Source organism: Canis lupus, chromosome 21 (genome assembly GCF_011100685.1).
Source record: "Canis lupus familiaris isolate Mischka breed German Shepherd chromosome 21, alternate assembly UU_Cfam_GSD_1.0, whole genome shotgun sequence".
NCBI classification, from domain to species: domain Eukaryota; kingdom Metazoa; phylum Chordata; class Mammalia; order Carnivora; family Canidae; genus Canis; species Canis lupus.
Window position 1 is genome coordinate 11841904 of NC_049242.1, and position 8417 is coordinate 11850320.

General features: G+C 36.5%; 1 long non-coding RNA gene across 2 annotated transcripts in view; it reads left to right on the top strand.

Annotated features, from left to right (window-relative positions):
- The window catches only part of LOC111091494, a 55215-nt gene extending 48305 nt beyond the window's left edge, over positions 1 to 6910 (top strand). For both annotated transcript variants that reach the window (XR_005375525.1, XR_005375524.1), the window contains one exon: positions 4762 to 6910. This is a non-coding gene — a long non-coding RNA (uncharacterized LOC111091494). The remainder of the gene's footprint in view (positions 1 to 4761) is intronic.
- Positions 6911 to 8417: the final 1507 nt, after the last annotated feature.

Genomic DNA, 8417 nt, shown 5'->3' on the forward strand with positions numbered 1-8417 from the left:
TAAATTATAATATATCACTGAAATTTCAATACCAGTTTATTTTTTATTTTTTTATTTTTTTCAATACCAGTTTAGAATTTAATAGTACAAATAAGCATTGGCTTATTCTGTATTTTACATTTTGTGTACTTTGATTTGTTCTTTTGAGATGCCCAGACTATTCTTTGGTTATTTTTCACTATCACTATCATTTTAATGTGATTTTTAGTAGAAACATTTTTGTCACTACCGAAACATTATTTTGGCAGGCTAATTTGATTAGTGGTGCATTATAAAATTCAACATTGAAAAATTTAAAGGATCATTTAATAAAAATTCCTTCACTTTGTATTTACTGCTGTATATACTGCCAGTGAACTTGTAAAATTGGTAGGAGCAAACAAGTGACCCGCCCAGCATATGTGCTTGCAACCTGCACTGACTGTTCTGCTACCAGCTCGGTATGAGTTCACCATGACTTACTAACATGATGTTTTGACAACTTTCAGCCATCACATAGCACCAAACTGGTAGAAATCCAAAAGTAAACCTGGCACTGGAATTAGTGGCAGAATTGATGTTTAATTTGGTTCTCTAGATGATTCATTTACTCCTATGTTTGATCTCCCAGATTCACTGCTACATCTTGAAAGTGTCTAGGAAACTTTCCTTCTTGGGTACTGCATCCATCAAAACATTTTGCACTCTTGGTCATTGTTGGATATAACACACTATATGCTCAAGAATTCCTGTCATTTCTTGTCTTGAGAAAAGGGGAGGTGGCATAGTTACATTTGGCACCTAAGTACTTTCCACTCAAAATAGAGGTATTGGTGGAACTCTTTGTAATTAGACCAGCTTTTCCTTTGTTGACCAAAAAAATTTTTTTTAAAGATTCTACTTATTTATTCATGAGAGGCAGAGAGAGAGAGAGAGAAAAAGGCAGAGACATAGGCAGAGGGAGAAGCAGGCTCAATGCAGGAAGCCTGATGTGGAACTCGATCCCAGGACTCCGGGATCACGCCCTGAGCCAAAGGCAGACACTTAACCACTGAGCCACCCAGGTGTCCCTTGACCAAAAAAATTCTGTCTCCATTAAGTCCTACAGGAATTTTGTTTGTTTGTTTGTTTTAAGATTTTATTTATTTACTTATTTATTCATGATAGAGAGAGAGAGAGAGAGAGAGGCAGCGACACAGGCAGAGGGAGAAGCAGGCTCCATGCACCGGGAGCCCGACGAGAGAGAGAGAGAGAGAGAGAGAGAGAGAGAGGCAGTGACACAGGCAGAGGGAGAAGCAGGCTCCATGCACCGGGAGCCCGACGTGGGATTCGATCCCGGGTCTCCAGGATCGCACCCTGGGCCAAAGGCAGGCGCCAAACCGCTGCGCCACCCAGGGATTCCCCCTACAGGAATTTTGATTCACAGTCTTCCAATCCTAGGCTGTCTCTGTGGTTGTATTCCTAACTTATTAAATGCATGCAATTAATTATAATTAAAGGTAGAAAGTTACAATCACTGTAAGAGATTTTTAAAAATATTTTTAAAAAATTTACTTAGAGGGTGTGAGAGTGTGAGCAGGGGGAGGGACAAAGGAAGGGGCAGAGAGAATCTTAAGTGAGTCTTAAGTGCAGCAGGGCTGGATGTGGGGCTCCATTTCACCACCTGAGCCGAAATCAATTGTTGGATGCTCAATCAACTGAGCCACCCAGATGCCTCTTTAAGAGATTTATTTATTTATTTATTTATTTATTTATTTATTTATTTATGTATGTATTTATTTATTTATTTTATTTTTTATGTTTTCAAAGATTTTATTTATTTATTCATGAGAGACACAGAGAGAGAGAGGCAGAGATATGGGCAGAGGGAGAAGTAGGCTCCCTGCAGGGGCCTGATGTGGGACTCCATCCCAGGACCCTGGGATTGTGACCTGATCTAAAGGCAGATGCTCACCACTGAGCCACCCAGGTGCCCCTGTAAGAGATTTTTTATAAGATAAAACTGTATAAGATTTCAGATAAGTGAGATTGTTTTTATCTAGAATATCAGAAAAGACATAGGAATATAGTAAATGCATGATAGCCATACCAACAATCGTAACACCATGAGCATTGTAGTGGTCATTTTCTGGTTCACTTCACCCTTAGCTACCATTCTGTTCCTTTCCTTTTCCTACTAGAGTCTATCTGCCTGACCACTAGGATCCAGACCTACATAAGGTTGTATGTCAACTCTGTGCAATTAGAGAAAGATGTACCTTTCTTGCAGGTGAATGCAGTCCAGCATCAGATTTGTACAAGTTTAGTAAGCAGAGCGCATGCTGGGTTTGAGTCCTCATTTTTTCCCCCTTGGTTGGATGCCCTTGTTCAAGGCATCGCCTATGTAATTATCTATGGTGGTGCTGACATTGTAGCATAAATCAATTTAGACTAATAAGATACGAGGATACATACATGGAGGCTTTTGAAAATAAAAGCTCTTTCTCCTATGGAAGCTACTAAAAAAGACTCTATGTCCAACTGGACATGAATTAGAAAGCATACAGTCTTAGTTACTACAAGTTAATATCATGGGACCAGGTTAATATCTTGGGACAAGCCCTAGTAAAAAGCTATAGTGGTAAGTATATAACATACAAACAGGCAGAAATGGCTCAATACAATACAGGTTTGTTTATAACTTACATCAAGACTAAATTTTTTCATTGCTTTCCATACTTTTAGGGATTAAGATCTTTAACATTGTTCTTAACAGATTTATGGAGGAATAATTGACATGTGATGAACTGCATATATTTGAAGTATACAATTAGATAAGTTTGACATATGTATACATTTATAAAACTATCACCAGAGTCAAGAAAATTAACATATTTGTCACCCTAGAAGATTCCTTGTGCTCCTTTGTAATTCTTCCCAACAAGCCATTCTTATCCTCATCCTCTCCCTAGGCAACCACTATTCTGCCTTTGGTTACTATGCATTAGTTTGTATTTTGAAGGGGGTGAGGGAAATATATATATCATACAATGTGTACACTTAATTTTTCTGGCCTTTTGCACCCAGCATAATTATTTTGACATTCATCCACATTATTGCATGTATCCATACTTAACTCATTCTTATGGTTAGGTAATGTACTACTGTAGGGATATATGACACAGTTCCCCTGTTCAGTGGTTGATGGACATTTGGATTGTTTCCAGTTTTGAGCTATTACATATAAATGTACATCCACATACACGTCTTTGATGGGCATATGCTTTCATTTCTCGGGGGTAAAGACCTAGGAGCAGCTGGATCGTATGGTTGGTGTATGTTCAACATTTTTAGAAGCTATTAAACTATTTCCAAAGCAGTTGCTCTGTTTTACCTATTTTTTTTTCAATTCTTTTACCCCTGTGTGTTTATGTAGGTTAGTTTTTGTTGCCATGGCCTCAAATTCACTAATAAGTCTCCTGCATTTGGTTAATATCATCTAGTGTGGTTTTCATTTCAACCATTGTAACTTTCACCTAAAAGCTCTGATCTTTTTAGTCTCTTCTCCACCAGTTTTATTGAGATACAATTGAAATGTAACACTGTATTAGTTTGTATACAACAGAATGGTATGATATATATATATATAAATAAAAAATATATTTATATATTATAAATATATGTGTTACATTTATAAATATAAATGTATACAAATGTATACAAACTAATACAGTGTTACATTTATATATTTTATATAAAATATATATTTTTATTTATATATAAATAAAAAATAAATATATATGTATATATTATTAATTATAATTAATAATTATATTAATTATATTATTATAAATTAATATATAATATATTATATTAAGATAATATATTATATTATCTTATAGCTGGTTTTATTAATTTAATAAATTTCTGAACATATGAAGTATAGCTAGTACAATTACTGTTTTAATGCCTTTGTCTGTTCATTCTATTATCTGTGTTAGTTCTGGGTCGATTTTCGATTGATTGGTTTTCTTCTTCATTATGGGTAGTATCTTCCTGCTTCTTTGCATGCCTAGCAATTTTTGATCGGATGTCAGACAAGGTAGATTTTACCTCGTTGGCGGCTGGTTTTTGTATTCCTATAAACATTCTTGAACTTTGTTCTGGGATACCGTTATGTTAGTTAGAAACAGTTTTATCCTTTTAGAACTTGCTTTTAATATTTGTTGGGCAGGACTAGAGAAGCATTTAGTCTTAGGCTAATTTTGTCCCACTACTGAGACAAGACCCTTCTAAAACCTTTCCCCAGTATTTCATAAACTATGAGGTCTTCCAGCTTAGCTGATAAGATGTTTCTAGCCCTGTGTGATCTCCAGGAACTGTTTCCTCTAGAACATTCTTTTTCCAGCCTTAGGTAGTTTCCTCACACACATTTGCTGATGAGTATTTTGCTGAACACTAAAGGGGATACCCTCTGCATTTCTCTTATGTTCTCTCTTGCTGTTTCCTTTCGAGTACTCTATCCTGTAAACTCTGGCTGCCTGCGTGTCCCCAGATTACCATCTCTGACTTCTCAGTTCAGACAGGTGTGCTGGGTCCTCTCTGGGTTCCCACTCCCTCAACCACGTCCTGGAAGCTTTTGAGACAGTTGTAGAGCTTACCTTGTTGACTGTCTCTCGGGGATCACTGTCCTTCGCTGCCTGATATTCATTGCCTTGTAAATCATTGTTTTAAATATTTTGTCCAGTTTATGAATTGTTTCAGGAAGGAAGGAAAATCTGATCCCTTTACTTCATTCCACAGAGAAGTCGAAGTGCCTGAGCTCCTTAGATCCTATGACATCTTCATTTTCAACATACAGCTTGCAAGATCTCTGTGTTCTTTTCCATCAAGCTGTGGAAAGAGAAAGAACATGAAGGATTATGCATAGGTAATTTTATGAGTCAAGTCTAAAAGTTGTTGCTCATATCTGTGACATTCCCCTGGCCAGACATAGGTCACATAGTTATATCTGACTGAAAGTTCAGTGGGAAGTAGTCAAGCTATAATCTCAGGGAAACACAGGAAATGGTTTCGGTGAATGGCTGGCCAATTTCTGCTACTTGCACCTTTGTGGGCATCACATACCTATTTAACTCTTCCTGCCACATAGTAGAAGACAGTTATTTCATGTCAAGAGAGACTACCATCCGGGTATTTATGATCTTCAGGTGATGCTTTTTTTCCTCTACATTAAGTTTGAATCATTTTGCAGCATATAAAGCAAAAAGCAAGTTTTTTGCTCTTCCATGCTCACCCAGTAAGTAGTACTGGACCAGGGATAAGATAATTGCAATGAAAACTTCCATTCAAAGAAAAGAGTAGGATTCTACTGCAGTGTGTGGTCCTTGGCAATGTTGAACATTCTGGCAGGCAGGCTTTGTGCCTGCCCTCTTCCCTAACAAATGGAGAAGATTCCTCAATTAGACGTTTATTTTACTTTCTGAAAACATTTCATCTTTTATTTTTTGCATGTCCCGACTCTTCCCCTGGGAGGTGCCTCCCTATTAATTATCCTCCACTATCTTTCAGGAAGTTAGGTTTGGGGAGTAAACCTTTCTTAGGGGTTGCACAAATTTTAATTTTAAATGAGAGATAGAAAAGCATGAGAATTTTGTAAAATTTTAAAAACTATTCAGTTATCTAATTTACTATATTTGATAAAAAGTTACTATTTGCGGGACGCCCAGGTAACTCAGTGGTTGAGCTTCTGCCTTCGGCTTAGGGCATGACCCCGGCCGGGGTCCTGGGATCAAGTCCTGTATTGGGTTCCCAGGACTGGGCGAGAGCTTGCTTCTCCTTCTACCTATGTCTCTGCCTCTCTCTGTGTGACTCTCATGAATAAATAAATAAGTAAATCTTTAAAAAAAAAAAAGGTTACTATTTGCATCTATTTTAATATAATTATCATAGGTAAAAATGAGAATAAATGGGTTTATTTGATTCCATTTGCTATAATATTCATCTTGAAATAGAGCATTTATTTTAGTGCTCGATAAATTGAATCTTACCATATATTACATGTAGCATCATATAAAGGATATTTTTACAGATTTTTCTTTGTTGAATATCACTCTGGATTAAATCTTTAATTAAAAAAACTTTGAGTCTTTATTAAGATGTGTGAAATGCTTTGATGCTCTTAAGATAAGAAGTGCTAAGTGCGAAGTATAATTAGATTTAGCAAATTTGCACATGCTAAAAATTGTGTTCAAAGACCACATTGATTTTTTTGTGAAATTTGCATTTTGGATGAACTCCCAAAATATATGAAGGATAATTTATATAGCTCAAGAAGACTATTTTTATTACTCCCTATTTCAGTTTGGAAAAAAAGCCCCACAGATGTTTTATTATCTTTTGAAAAAGGAAATGATATTTCCTTAACATGCCATTTCCTGTGATATATCACTTCATACATATGGGGTTAAAAATAGAAAAAACTCATTAACTGTAGTGATGTTATACCTAAAAAGCTCTATTTGGGTTCAAAACTAATAATTGCCTGAGCATTATCTTAAATACACTTTTAAGGGACAATGGAAGATGACTGTTTGGAAAAAATACATTTCATAATGCTTGAAACAAAGGAAATCCCCATTATGTAAACAATTAGATTTAAGAAATCAAGATACCTATATGGTATTGTTTTAACTGTATTTACATATCTATGCGTATATACACTTCAGAGGAATAAACATAGAAATAAGTAATAAAATACAATGCAGTAAAATGTTGGCAGTGATTATTAGCCAATGAAATTATGAATGATTTATTTTTTGTACTTTCTGTATTTGCCACACTTCCTGAAAATGTGCTTACATGAATGTATAATTTTTAAAAATTAAACATAATCTGTTTGTCTCAATGTGATGAATAAAAGAAAGAAAATAAATTATTTCTTTTTTACTGACTACGTTTTGCTCCTTCATAAATTAGATAATGATGCATGTATAGAACAGACTGGTGAGAAAAAGTTCAGAAATCATTGCTATTAAGCAATGATTATATAGTTTTTAAAATATTTACTTATTTATTTGAGCTAGTGGAGACAGAGGGAGGGAGAGGGAGAGAATCCTCAGACTCTGCTGAGGGCGGAGTCCCACACTGGGCTCCACAAAGGGTGGGGCTGGGGGCGGGTCTCTAGGCTGGATCCCAGGACTGTGAGATCAAGACCTGAGCTGAAATGCTGAAATGGAGAGTCAGATGCTTAATGGACTGAGCCACCCAGGCTCCGCAAGCAATGATCATATTTTTTATGTACTTATTCTAAGCATTTATATGCATTAACTCAGTACTCAGAACAACCTGACAAAGTTGCGCTATTTTTATCTCCACTTTACAGGGGAAGAGATTGAGGCACAGAGAGACCCTCACTCTTAACCAGCATACTATGCTTGCACTTGCCAAATATCTACTATGTGTTCTGAACTTTTGATTATGCATGATTGCTTGACAGTAAGCGCGAATATCTCAGACCTGGACAGTTCTAGGTTTAAATTCCAATGCAAGTATTTCTATGTAGTGTGACTTTGGAGCAGGAACATAGCTTCCCAGTCTGAGTTCCTTCATAAATGAAAGGGGATAATGGTAAGATTCAGCTATAAAAAAAGAATGGGGCTTGCGATACCTACTGGATACAGACATGAAAACTCCAAGACCCATGGCTAAGTGACTTCTCCAAGATTATACAGATAGTGAGTGGGAAAACCACAATTTGAACTCAGGTCTGGCTCGATGATCCATCAGTAGCATGTGTCACAGACTTTTAGAGGGGCTAGAGAATCACTCTAGCCGGCAATGTTCAGTGACACTTTCTTAGAAGAGGTTGAATTCTTTTGGTTTTTTAGTTTTATAGCCTGGGCAATAAAGTTCTCTTAGCCTTATAATAAAGGCCTTAGTAGAGTATTAGTACTTAGTCATATAGCAGAGTTCCTTTGGTTTTATAGTGTGGGCAACAGGAGTACTGAGAAATCATAACTCACCTTTGTATAGTAATCTCCTTAATTTCCTAAATAATTGCTCAGTCATTTATCCAATTTGGTTTTTACAGTGAGGGAAGACAGATAATATTCATCACATTTTACTGTTCAAGAATCTGAGGCTGAGAGAGATCCAGGGACTTCCCAAGGTCAAACTGCAAGTGAATTGTAGAGCTGAGACTAGAGCAAATAATTTGTCTTTTTCAGTGGAACCTGAAAAGGCACGAATGAAAAGTTAAGAGTATCCACTGGCCTCCCTGCTTGTGTGTACCAGGGATCTGCTATAGATGTTTCCTCCTCTCAGCCAAGATGGCCGTCACTTCTCTTGCTGGGACCCATAATTACAGGCTTTTCAGTAATGCCTGTCAGCCCAGTGTCCCAAATCTTGTTTTTCTTAGTTCTGCTAACTTTTCTGTATAATAAATGCCAGGCGGCACT